Source organism: Eptatretus burgeri, chromosome 9, assembly GCF_056783735.1.
Source record: "Eptatretus burgeri isolate ZD-2024b chromosome 9, Ebu_testis_v1, whole genome shotgun sequence".
Taxonomy (NCBI): domain Eukaryota; kingdom Metazoa; phylum Chordata; class Myxini; order Myxiniformes; family Myxinidae; genus Eptatretus; species Eptatretus burgeri.
The window spans coordinates 61,133,759-61,143,890 of record NC_140969.1 but is presented as its reverse complement, the minus strand read 5'-3'; the positions used below and the strand labels follow the sequence as shown (position 1 = coordinate 61,143,890).

The window sequence follows — 10,132 nt, the reverse complement described above, 5'->3', positions numbered from 1 at the left end:
ATTCGGATGAAACTTGGTAGACAGGTTGGGTGCGTGACAAGGACAAATTGATTTGATTTTGGTGAATATCTGAATTCGGGAATTATTTGATTTTTTTAAGTGATTCTTCACCATTGAGGGACAGGTCCAAAAACGACATGAGCATTATATTCAAAAATGTAATGGGCTTGATATGTTCTTGTGGATCAGGAATTGTGTGGTGGAGGTATGCGTTCTACCGAGTGCTTCTCACTTGAAGAGAAATGTTCTAGTTTATCCTGGTTTTATCATTCCAAATATTGAGCGTCAAGCAAGGAAGCAGTACATATTATAATACATTTAATACAGGACAAATTTAATACACACTCATATGTACATGTACACTTTTTAAGAAAAGTCTTTTGTATGACTCACCCAGGGTTTGAATCACCGACCTCCCGGACTCAAAGCAGATGCTCTCACCATTACAACACTGAGTTTGGTGCATATATTACAAATTGGCATAGATGTAGCATGAATAAAGTTCACCTGTGTCAAAGTTCTAGCTCATGCAGTTGTGCAAGCATCACTGCGATGTCGAGTGAAGGACGAAAACAAAATGATTTCCTCATTATATCATCATAATTCTTGTTGCATAATATATAGGCAAAGCAACACATTTCCTCTGCAAGTACAAGTCAAATGACGTCATGGAAAAGGCACAAAACTTGAAGGTAAATCGTTCATTTCAGAGACAAAGATGTGAAAAATTCCTATCGATCCATTTCAGAACATATCAAAGTCTGGACACAAAACGACTGTTCTACAATATAATAAAAGGAGCCCTGCCTGTTTGTTGTGTTATAACTTGAGAACGGATTAACGGATTTCAATAAATCCAACGACGGTGGATTCAGGTAACTCACGGGAAGGTTTGTGATAGGAAAAAAAATATATATATATTTTTTTATGGGTACATGGTGAAACTGCAAATACCAACTTGCGACACTGGTTATCCCTGCACTCCCATGAATCGGTTTTCTTCTTGCCCTATTGATTAGCCATCACAGCAAAGATTGGTAATTCCATCAGCAAATTGACAAGTCTTATATTCTAGTGTATATACTATATATACTGTATATAGATACATACGACATGCACGCACGCTCAAACGTACACGTACACTACCAGAAGGTGCACCTGCTGATAGACCAACTTGATGTTTGCATGATTCTCGAGAAGCACAGCTGTGCCTCCTCAAAGTCGCCCGGGTCGGCATACCAAGTAGGCAGCAACAATTACAATGCTTCACGTGTGTGCGGCTGATAAAATTGTGCAGTGCCGCTTCAGATCACACTCGCAGACCGCGTTATGCGACAGCAGCTTCCCTCTTAGCAAGTTTGCTCGTTTTATCTCCCCAGCAGACAGAGGGGAAATAAATTGGATATTTTTTTTTGTTTTTTATTTTTCGACGCTTACCTGGATTTTATTTAACCAAAGCCTTTAAGAGGGCAAAACAAATAAATACAAAATTATAATTTAAGAACAAACTGCATGAATAAGTGATAGTTTTCCCATCGTTACATGAGCGTCATGACCCCATTTTTACCAACCTACCACCCCTCGAGTGCTCTTTCCCCCATTTTTACCAGCTACAACTTGTACATATATTACGTATGACAGTTTTTGACATCCCATTCTCCGCCGAAGCTCTCTGTAACGCATGGGCAACCACACACTCCCCCTTCCCCATTTCCTGTACGCTATGTAATATATGGACCCCTCCTATCCTTGTGAGATGCTGACCCCCCACCCACAACCTTGCTTGTATCAGCTTCTTCCCACTGTATCTCCCCGCGGCAGCAATTTCGCATCTCAATTGCAACTTCTACCAATGCAAATCACGTCCAAATGATTGCAAAGGCAAAGCGAGGTCATTGAATCATTTCTCACAAGCCTCAGCACAAACCCCGGTGCAGCATCACATCCAGCAATTTGCTTTTCCTCCAAAATACCTGCGAAGTAGTTTTCAAACCGGACGCGTATTTAATCAGCATCAACAGTACAAAGCGTTCAAGCTTTTCCTTTTTAGTGCCATTGGGAGTTTGAGCGGCTTGTTGTCCACACAAGGTGCTCCAACATCCACATGGTAGATGCAACAACCCCCACGAGTGGGGATACACACACAGTACTGGAAATCAAAAGAAATCAAGATTCCTTTTCATACCGAGCGCAGGTGGGTTTCGCACAAACATGCAATTGCACCGAGCTGTCGCGATTCAATTTTAATTGAATTCTCATACTTCTTAATAGGATGTTGTCGAGCGCGTAAAGAGGATCGATGGAGTGACAAATGCGGTACTTACCGGTGCGGCTGCGACGGGCTCCTTGGTAAGGCGACCCCTGCAATAACCTTCACGTTCAGCACCCGCAGTCTCCTTGGCATCCCCCGTGTGAGCGTCAATGCGCCGGACAGCTTGCGGAGTCTGTACTATATGGGGCTCTCTTTATATGGGACGGGAGTGAATTGAAGAGCTCAATGTGCGCTCAGAGCTTGCCAAGCCTTCCGTTGCGAGTCCTTCATGCAAGGTTCGGCAATCGCTGCAAAGCTCGATGTTGCGGCGGGGGCAGCAGCTTCCCACGGAGTTCCCACGGTGTACACGGGGCTGCCCCCTCCCTCCCCTCCATCTTTCTGTCTATTCGTACATCCAACGCTCTGCCATACTAGGAGAACACCAACCTTGATTTCTGCGCAGCTATATGGCACACACCTTCGATGAACAGAAATTTTTAAAAAAAATATAGAATCCAGAGAAATTCTCTCGAGCATTCAAAAAACATCTTCATCTGTCTGATATCCTTCGGTTGCAGGTCACGTAAATTGCAATTATGTGTGCAGAGAGAGAGAGGTGCCGAATGCCAAAAATGTGCAGCGTGATAATGCGCACTCAACGGGTATCCAGGACTCCGACCGATCCCATAATATTTCGATCAAATTCCTGTGACTCCTCATCCAATTTTTGGCAACCACTCTCTGCACAGAACCTGCATCTCGCCCTCATCTCAAGACCAACGTCACGCTCTCGGCGTCTGTTTTACGTTGGTGAGGTGAGGTGATGGACGAGGGCTCTTTGCAAGAGCACATCGATGTGAGATTGGATCAAACGGCTCCATCTGATTCGCGTCGTCTCCCCATTTCCCTTTCATTGCTGTCACAGTGAAGAGAAATGTTCGTCGAAATTACATTCGTTGGAGATGATAATTGATGAAATGCCGAGAGAAAGGATCAAGAGGTCATGAAGTATCATATCGATGGCTGTGAATCTCGTTTTGAAGATATTAATACACGTACACAGAGCTTTTTATAAAAGTGGAATGTTTGGCAGAGATTCTCCAGGTGTGTCGTGAATGTCTGAACGGTTTTATTTTCAACCAAACTTCAGAAACCATCCATAAGCCAATGTTTGAGGGAAGGGTCCCCCCCCTCCCCCACTCCACCTCCTTCCCTTAAGATGGACGTTTTTTTGTACCATTTTGAAATGTTCAAGATGATGTCTCCCTTTCAATCAAGCAAATTTAAAGGTGCATTCCTCTTCAGCTCGATTTTATGATATTTTTGTTCCATTAAGGTTCATGGTGGAACTTGGACATATATCGTTGCAAATTTGGAAATCCATCACACTCAATATTCAGGTCCTTTAGCTCAGTTATCTCAGTAAGTACGTGTTCTATAGATAGCTCGCCTTCCATTGTTTAATGGGTAAATTTATGTAAATGCGCTGTGATTTATTTTAATAGGAGGGTTCAATCAGAACAACAACAAAGGATAACGACCCCACCTCTGCAAAGAGGAAGAAGAACCCTCCCATCCCAAGATTCAACAAGGTAAACAGCCCCCACCCGTGGTTGTGGGGGTGGGGGAGGGGCGCACGAGGACGAATGAGTCATGCCGGAAGCGAGGGTGGGCTGAGAGGGATAAGAAGGGGACCCTCTGCTTGGCACGAGAGATTGGGGGGTTGTTCACGTGCTGGTTCGGTTTTTGCTCTGCTTTGTGGTCTGGTTCATGGAGCTCTTCGTGGTCTCTGCTTGGTTCCCGGCTTGGTGGGACTCCTTGGCCTCATCTTGGTCGGTGGTTCTTCGGGGAAGCGACGCATCTTCGGGAAGGATCGGCGCCTCATCTCACCAGCACGTGTTCCGGAGCGCGAGGTGATCTGCCGGAGCTCGGAAAGGATCACGGCTCATGGTGGTTGGAACCAGCTCACCCTCGCTGGTGCCTGGTCCGAACAGTTGGAAGACCACATGAGGTGGAAAGGTCCCAGATAGGTCCTGGGCTTCAGCTCATCTGTCCCTCCGAGCTGAAGTCCGTATTAAAGGCATCAGCCACCATTTCTTGGGTGTGTGTGTGTGTGCGTATGTGTGTCCGTGGGCCCGTCTAACAAGTATAAAACTGTTAAGTGCTTTGTGTGCTGTATATAATTGCATTGCATTTCTCATATTCGGTATAGCTCTGCTTTATGTGCTCCCCTCATTTCCCCATTGTAGTATAAATAAACCCCAATAGTGAAATGTTTTCAGCTAGTCCGCGTTCCTTCTTTCATTGACTGAACATGTCATGTGTGAGGGATTAGTTGGCCATTGCCATGGTTGCAGGATAATTCATTCCGACGGTTCTCGGCAGTTAAAACTGCTCGGGATCGCACACGGAACGAGCTCACCAAGAGGCTTGGTTTCGTACAAGTTCCTTCGAGGGTGAAATTCCCCAGTAGTTGGACCATGTGGGTATTTAGGTAAATTGAAGTGGAAATCGACCCTACCCCACGTGGTCTACCCATTGGCGGATTTCACTCTAAAAGGGACCTGTCTTCTCCGGACTTTTCCGGAGAAGTACGATCTGAATTCCGGGCGATCAGTCGAGTCGACTTGCGGCTCTGTCTAGCAGTCGCGCTCACGGCCGATGTCCCGGCCCCGTAACAATATCACATCCAGGACAAAGACATCAGCAAATATTTACATGAATTACAAGATGACGAGACAATGCACAAGCATGTATTGTATCTTGGATTTGTACCTGGGACACTTGTTTTATGTATTAATCACTGGTACAGTGAGTGCGTGTGTGTGTGTGTGTGTGTGTGTGTGTGTGTGTGTGTGTGTGTGTGTGTGTGTGTGTGTGTGTGTGTGTGCGCGCGCGCACGCGTGCACATTCTTGCACTTGCAAAGGTCTTAGGTTTGCAGCAACAACGAGAAAGCATCTCAAAATGCAAAGCCCATCCATGCCTGCTTTGTACTTGAACTAAACGATGAAGACATCAGCTAAAAAAAAAAAATGTTAAATTTATGAATTAGTGTTCTCCATATTCTCACAATAAAGGTTTGTTGAAAATTTGATGACAAAAGCTCAAACAGCAAATAAAGAAACACGGAAGCGATTGCAAAACCTGGCCGTCTTGAGCTGCACGGTGGACGGTCTAATATTGCCTGTTTGTACTCAATGTGACTTTTTCCCTTTGACATTTTGACCCAATTATGAATTACTCTTCTCCATATTCTCATTATAAAGGTTTGTTGAAAATTTGATGACATAAGCTCAAATTGCCAGTTGGTTAAAAAAAAATTTTAAGTTATGGCCTGGACAGACATACTGGTGTGTGCGCGCGCACGAACGCACACACACACACACACACACACACACACACACACACACACACACACACACACACACACACACACACACACACACAACACAGTCTCTTGGTGCATGGCGAACATGTTAATGACAACACGATAAACATGCTTTTCAGCAATTACAAAACAAGCAAGACTAACATATATCAAAAAAGCACATGACCCGAGGATAAAACAGTACAATTTACTTGAAAACAATGCAGCCTCTTGCCCAGGTACCACCTTGGCAATGACCTGGAGAAAATGATTGTCCATGAAAATAAGGGACAAAGCTTACTCTGAACTTGTTCTGTCTCATATCTACAAGAATGTTCTCAGAAAATTATTGCCGACAAATCCTTGCTCATGTCCTGATGCCTCATTTTTTACAAGTGGACAATACTATCAAATACAAACTCCCTCACCGTTTCGAGACTGGAAACCTTGTGCCACGACGACTACTGCCTCATGCATACTGACCAACGAGATGTGCCTGCCACATCATCCTGCATCTTGAGAGTCCTCCTGAGTACCACAAGCACGCAAAGTGAAAAGTGGCGTTGAGCAATTGGTTCAAGTCTGTCCATCTACAGACTTCAGTTTATAATTGAGGAACAGCCTCATTTAAATTCAATATTATATTTTGAACACAAATCGGAACATGAATCAGAAAATCAGAAAACAAGCTTGATGATTCACATTACTTTGTCTCTGAATTTGGCCCGATCGCACATGTGTAGCGAGGAATGAGATCATTTTTCTTCGACTGTTTGCCTGCCAGTCAAACAAAATTAAAAATCATTACAAACAGGAAACTTTGTTTTTAAGGACATTATAAATGACACAAACAATGGGCACAAATAACTAATGTCATGCTTGCATATCTATCCGGGTTCTTTCCGCCATCTTTGTTCTTTGTTCCTTTCACATTTCTCTTTATTCCTTCCAATTCTTGCTTTTTCTTCATTTCTCCCTTTCGTTATCTATCTGTCTAAGGAGGAGTGAATTCTTGCAGAAAGTTTTCTGTAAATCTCACTTGGCTGTGCCTGGATGGGTTTGAGAGTTCTGGGGTCACGGCCGAAATTGGAATCCTATTCAGGTTCCTCCTGATTACTCCATCTTTGTTATTTACTTATTCTGGTTCCTTCTGATGACTCCAATGCAGTATTTGGTCTTCCATTTGAATAGGGTGGTCTAATAGCCACTGCGCCAAAAGCAGTAAAACAGTGGTAAACTTCTGGAATTAATTTATTTATCTGAATTTTGCAATTTTTATTTTATTTAAATTAAAGTGAACACTGAAGAACACAAATCACCTTTCTTTGCACTTTAAAAACCCTTCTATTTAGCAGTACTTGGACATGTTAAATAAGGTGGTGTACAAGACTGCTTCAATAAGCGCAATACTTCCGGAATTTTTTTAAACGATCTTTAAAATCATTATTTTATTAAGATTAAAGTGTATATTTCAACACTGCATGAGGTAACATGCTCTATGAGCTCTCCAGTTTTAATTGTATGCCAGTTCAGCCACAGGGAAAAGGTGGCCTAAGACATTCACGAACCATGACTGGCCAGGCCTGAATGACATTCAACTGATTTGGGAAATAATTTGCAATTTGTTAGGGGTGCGGAGTAATTCAACCACTCTTCATGAAAAGACACCGTGGTATCTTTAACATCCACCAACTAATGCTGTCAGACACGACACCCAGCTTACCATCCATCTGAAGGATGACACAATTTGTGATAAAACGCCCTGTTTGTGAAACACCAATATGACAGTTTATAGTCAGGTCAGGAATATAACCTGGCTTGGACAGTTTAAAGGTCAGTGTGCTACCTCTGCATAATCATCTATGCAATTTTAATTATATTTCATGCACTTAACCAATTGACTACATCTGATCTGTATTGCAGTTAACCAGTTACTCCTGACATAATGACAAAGGTGTGCACTTCTTTTTAAATTTCATAGGATGAAATACGAAATGAGTGATGACGTTCACTGTTAGATTTGGACCAAATCTAAATAAATAGACTGTGAGGGCTCGTAATTCATGTTTGTACGCCATTGTAGATACCAACTGATGTATCATTTTAAACTATAATTTTATTGCCAATAAAATGAAACTCATGCAAGTCTAATTATAACACCAAATTCAATTTGAGTTTTCCTGTATTTTGCCTTGATGACATACTTTTCAATAAACAATTACATTTCAACAAACAATTTTTCTCACAAAACGATTCCTTTACCCTGGATTTGGGCCATTTTGATAACAAAAAATGTTGTCAAAATCACTTTCAGGAAAGAATAGAAAAACAGACCTCGAAGAGGGGTGAACAAACATTATAATTTAATGTAAATAAACTAAAGCGAAGTCGATGGTGTGCCATCACAACTCCCCAGGCTTCCCCCTAAAGCAAGGTTGAAAGATAGCAAAAAGTTCCACCATGAATGACCCAATGTAAAATTTTGAATTAAAAAAAAACAAAATTTCTCCCAATTTGACCCCTGTGACCCAAAGTCCCCACTCCCCGGGGCATGAACCCAGGGGTCAAATCCCCCCCCCCCCAAAAAAAAAAAATCGCTACATATTTTGTGCATCCCCCAATGTTGATTGCGTATACAAAGTTTAATTTGAAAAATGTGCCCGCAATTGCATTTTTCGGTTTCTGAGTTTTCAGGGAACGGAGCCAAAATGATACAGCTCTTGCACCTTCTTGCCATGTGGTCATCAGAACTACGAAGTTTGGTGAACTTCTGGCCAACCATTGAGGTCTTTATGAGGAGATAGCATGACAGTTCGATATTCAGACAGACAGAGCCGATTACAATATCCCCCGTTTTTTTTTTTTCAAAAAGGGTTGCGATAACAAGGAGTTTCATTCAATCATTCATCAAAAGAGACTCTTTTGTGGAAGAACATGGATCATGGAGCAGTGTAATACAGTGGAAAATGCGATGTTATGGATACATTGCTATCCTCTATAGATATCTATCCTCTATATATATATATATATATATATATATATATATATATATATATATATATATATATATATATATATATATATATATATATAAATATATATATATATATATATATATATATATATATATATATATATATATATATATATATATATATATATATATATATATCCTCTATATCTGTTTGCTGATGACTCCACCCTCTGCCGTACCATTGGTCATCCCTCAGACCGGCAAGCAGCAGCTTCTTCGCTCACTGCTGATCTGGATAAAAATCACAAACTGGTCCAACACATGAAACATGTCTTTCAATCCGGACAAATCTCACACTCTCACTATGTCTCTTCGAAAGGACCATTTAGAAAAACCCCCCCATCCACTTTCTCAACAATCATCTGGAAGAAGTGCTTTCTTTCAAGCTTCGGGTCTGACCATCTGCAATCACCTTTCATGGGAAAGCCACATTTCAAACCTCGCCTCCAAAGCCAGTCGCCGACTGGGAATCCTCCGTCGTGCAAAGTCCTTCCTCGGCCCACCTGAGCTCCTGACCACTTACAAAGCTTTTGTCCACAGCCTGATGGAGTACTGCTCTCCCCTCTGGGCTGGTGATCCTACCTCCCACTTTTCTCGGCTTCACGCTGTAGAAACCAAGGCATTTCGGATCATTGGCATCTCCCGCAATGAGGCTGAGTCTTTGGGCGTCTCACTCAATCACCGCAGGTTGGTCGGTGGTCTTTCTGTCTTCTACCGTCTCCTCTCCAGCCTCGCCCCCTGGCTCTCTCTGCGATTTGTCCCCACCACATTTCCGCAGGGTGCTCAAGGTCTCCCAACAACCCCCTTCTGGTAAAACTACCAAAATCACGAATCACTGCTCATCTTCACTCTTTCATTCCTCTTTTTCCCCACCTTTGGAATAAACTCCATCACTCTATTCATTCCCATTCTTCCCTCCAGGCCTTCAAAACAGCTGTTCACCACCACCTCTATCATCCCCCGTCCAAATCCTCGATCTTTTCTACCCCCATTAATCCACCCAAGCCCACCTCCTTCAAATTCCCTGCTTTCCTTCCTGAAAGTCCCTGTAATGTCCATCTTGTATACCCCATGTTCCCCGTCCCATCCCTCTCCCTTCCACAGATCTCCAAATGTCTCTGTTCCCCACTGTTTTGTCCTTCCCACTGCCTGCCCTGCTGTCTCATGCTCCCATTGATGTGCATTGTGTGTTAGCTCTCATACGAGCCTTGACAAGGTATTCAAAAAAAATAATACATTGTGCTGGCAGGTTAGCCTACAGGTATGCACACTGACGTCTGAAGCCGCTGTCACACATTGACGATTTAGCCAGCGTATGCCGATTTATGAAAAATTTGTCTAAAACGCTGGCACACGTCGAATATGTTTTGTATATGTTAAGACCAAGCTGAAAAACACTGCCATAAGTCGTAGTACGCTGACTTTAAACGTTGTACTTTTGGGTTGTCCTCAAATTTTTGTATGCTTGAAATTTTATGA

The 10,132-nt window shown here is 42.6% G+C and overlaps 1 protein-coding gene across 2 annotated transcripts in view; it reads right to left on the bottom strand.

The window, feature by feature from the left end:
- The window catches only part of GPR22 (G protein-coupled receptor 22), a 183,553-nt gene extending 177,404 nt beyond the window's left edge, over positions 1-6,149 (bottom strand). The window contains exon 1 of one of the 2 annotated variants that reach the window (XM_085895315.1): positions 6,048-6,149. The gene's annotated coding sequence lies outside the window, so the exon portion shown is untranslated. Of the gene's footprint in view, positions 1-2,324; positions 2,923-6,047 lie in introns of those variants that run through there. The other variant, XM_085895313.1, reaches the window with a different exon arrangement.
- Positions 6,150-10,132: the final 3,983 nt, after the last annotated feature.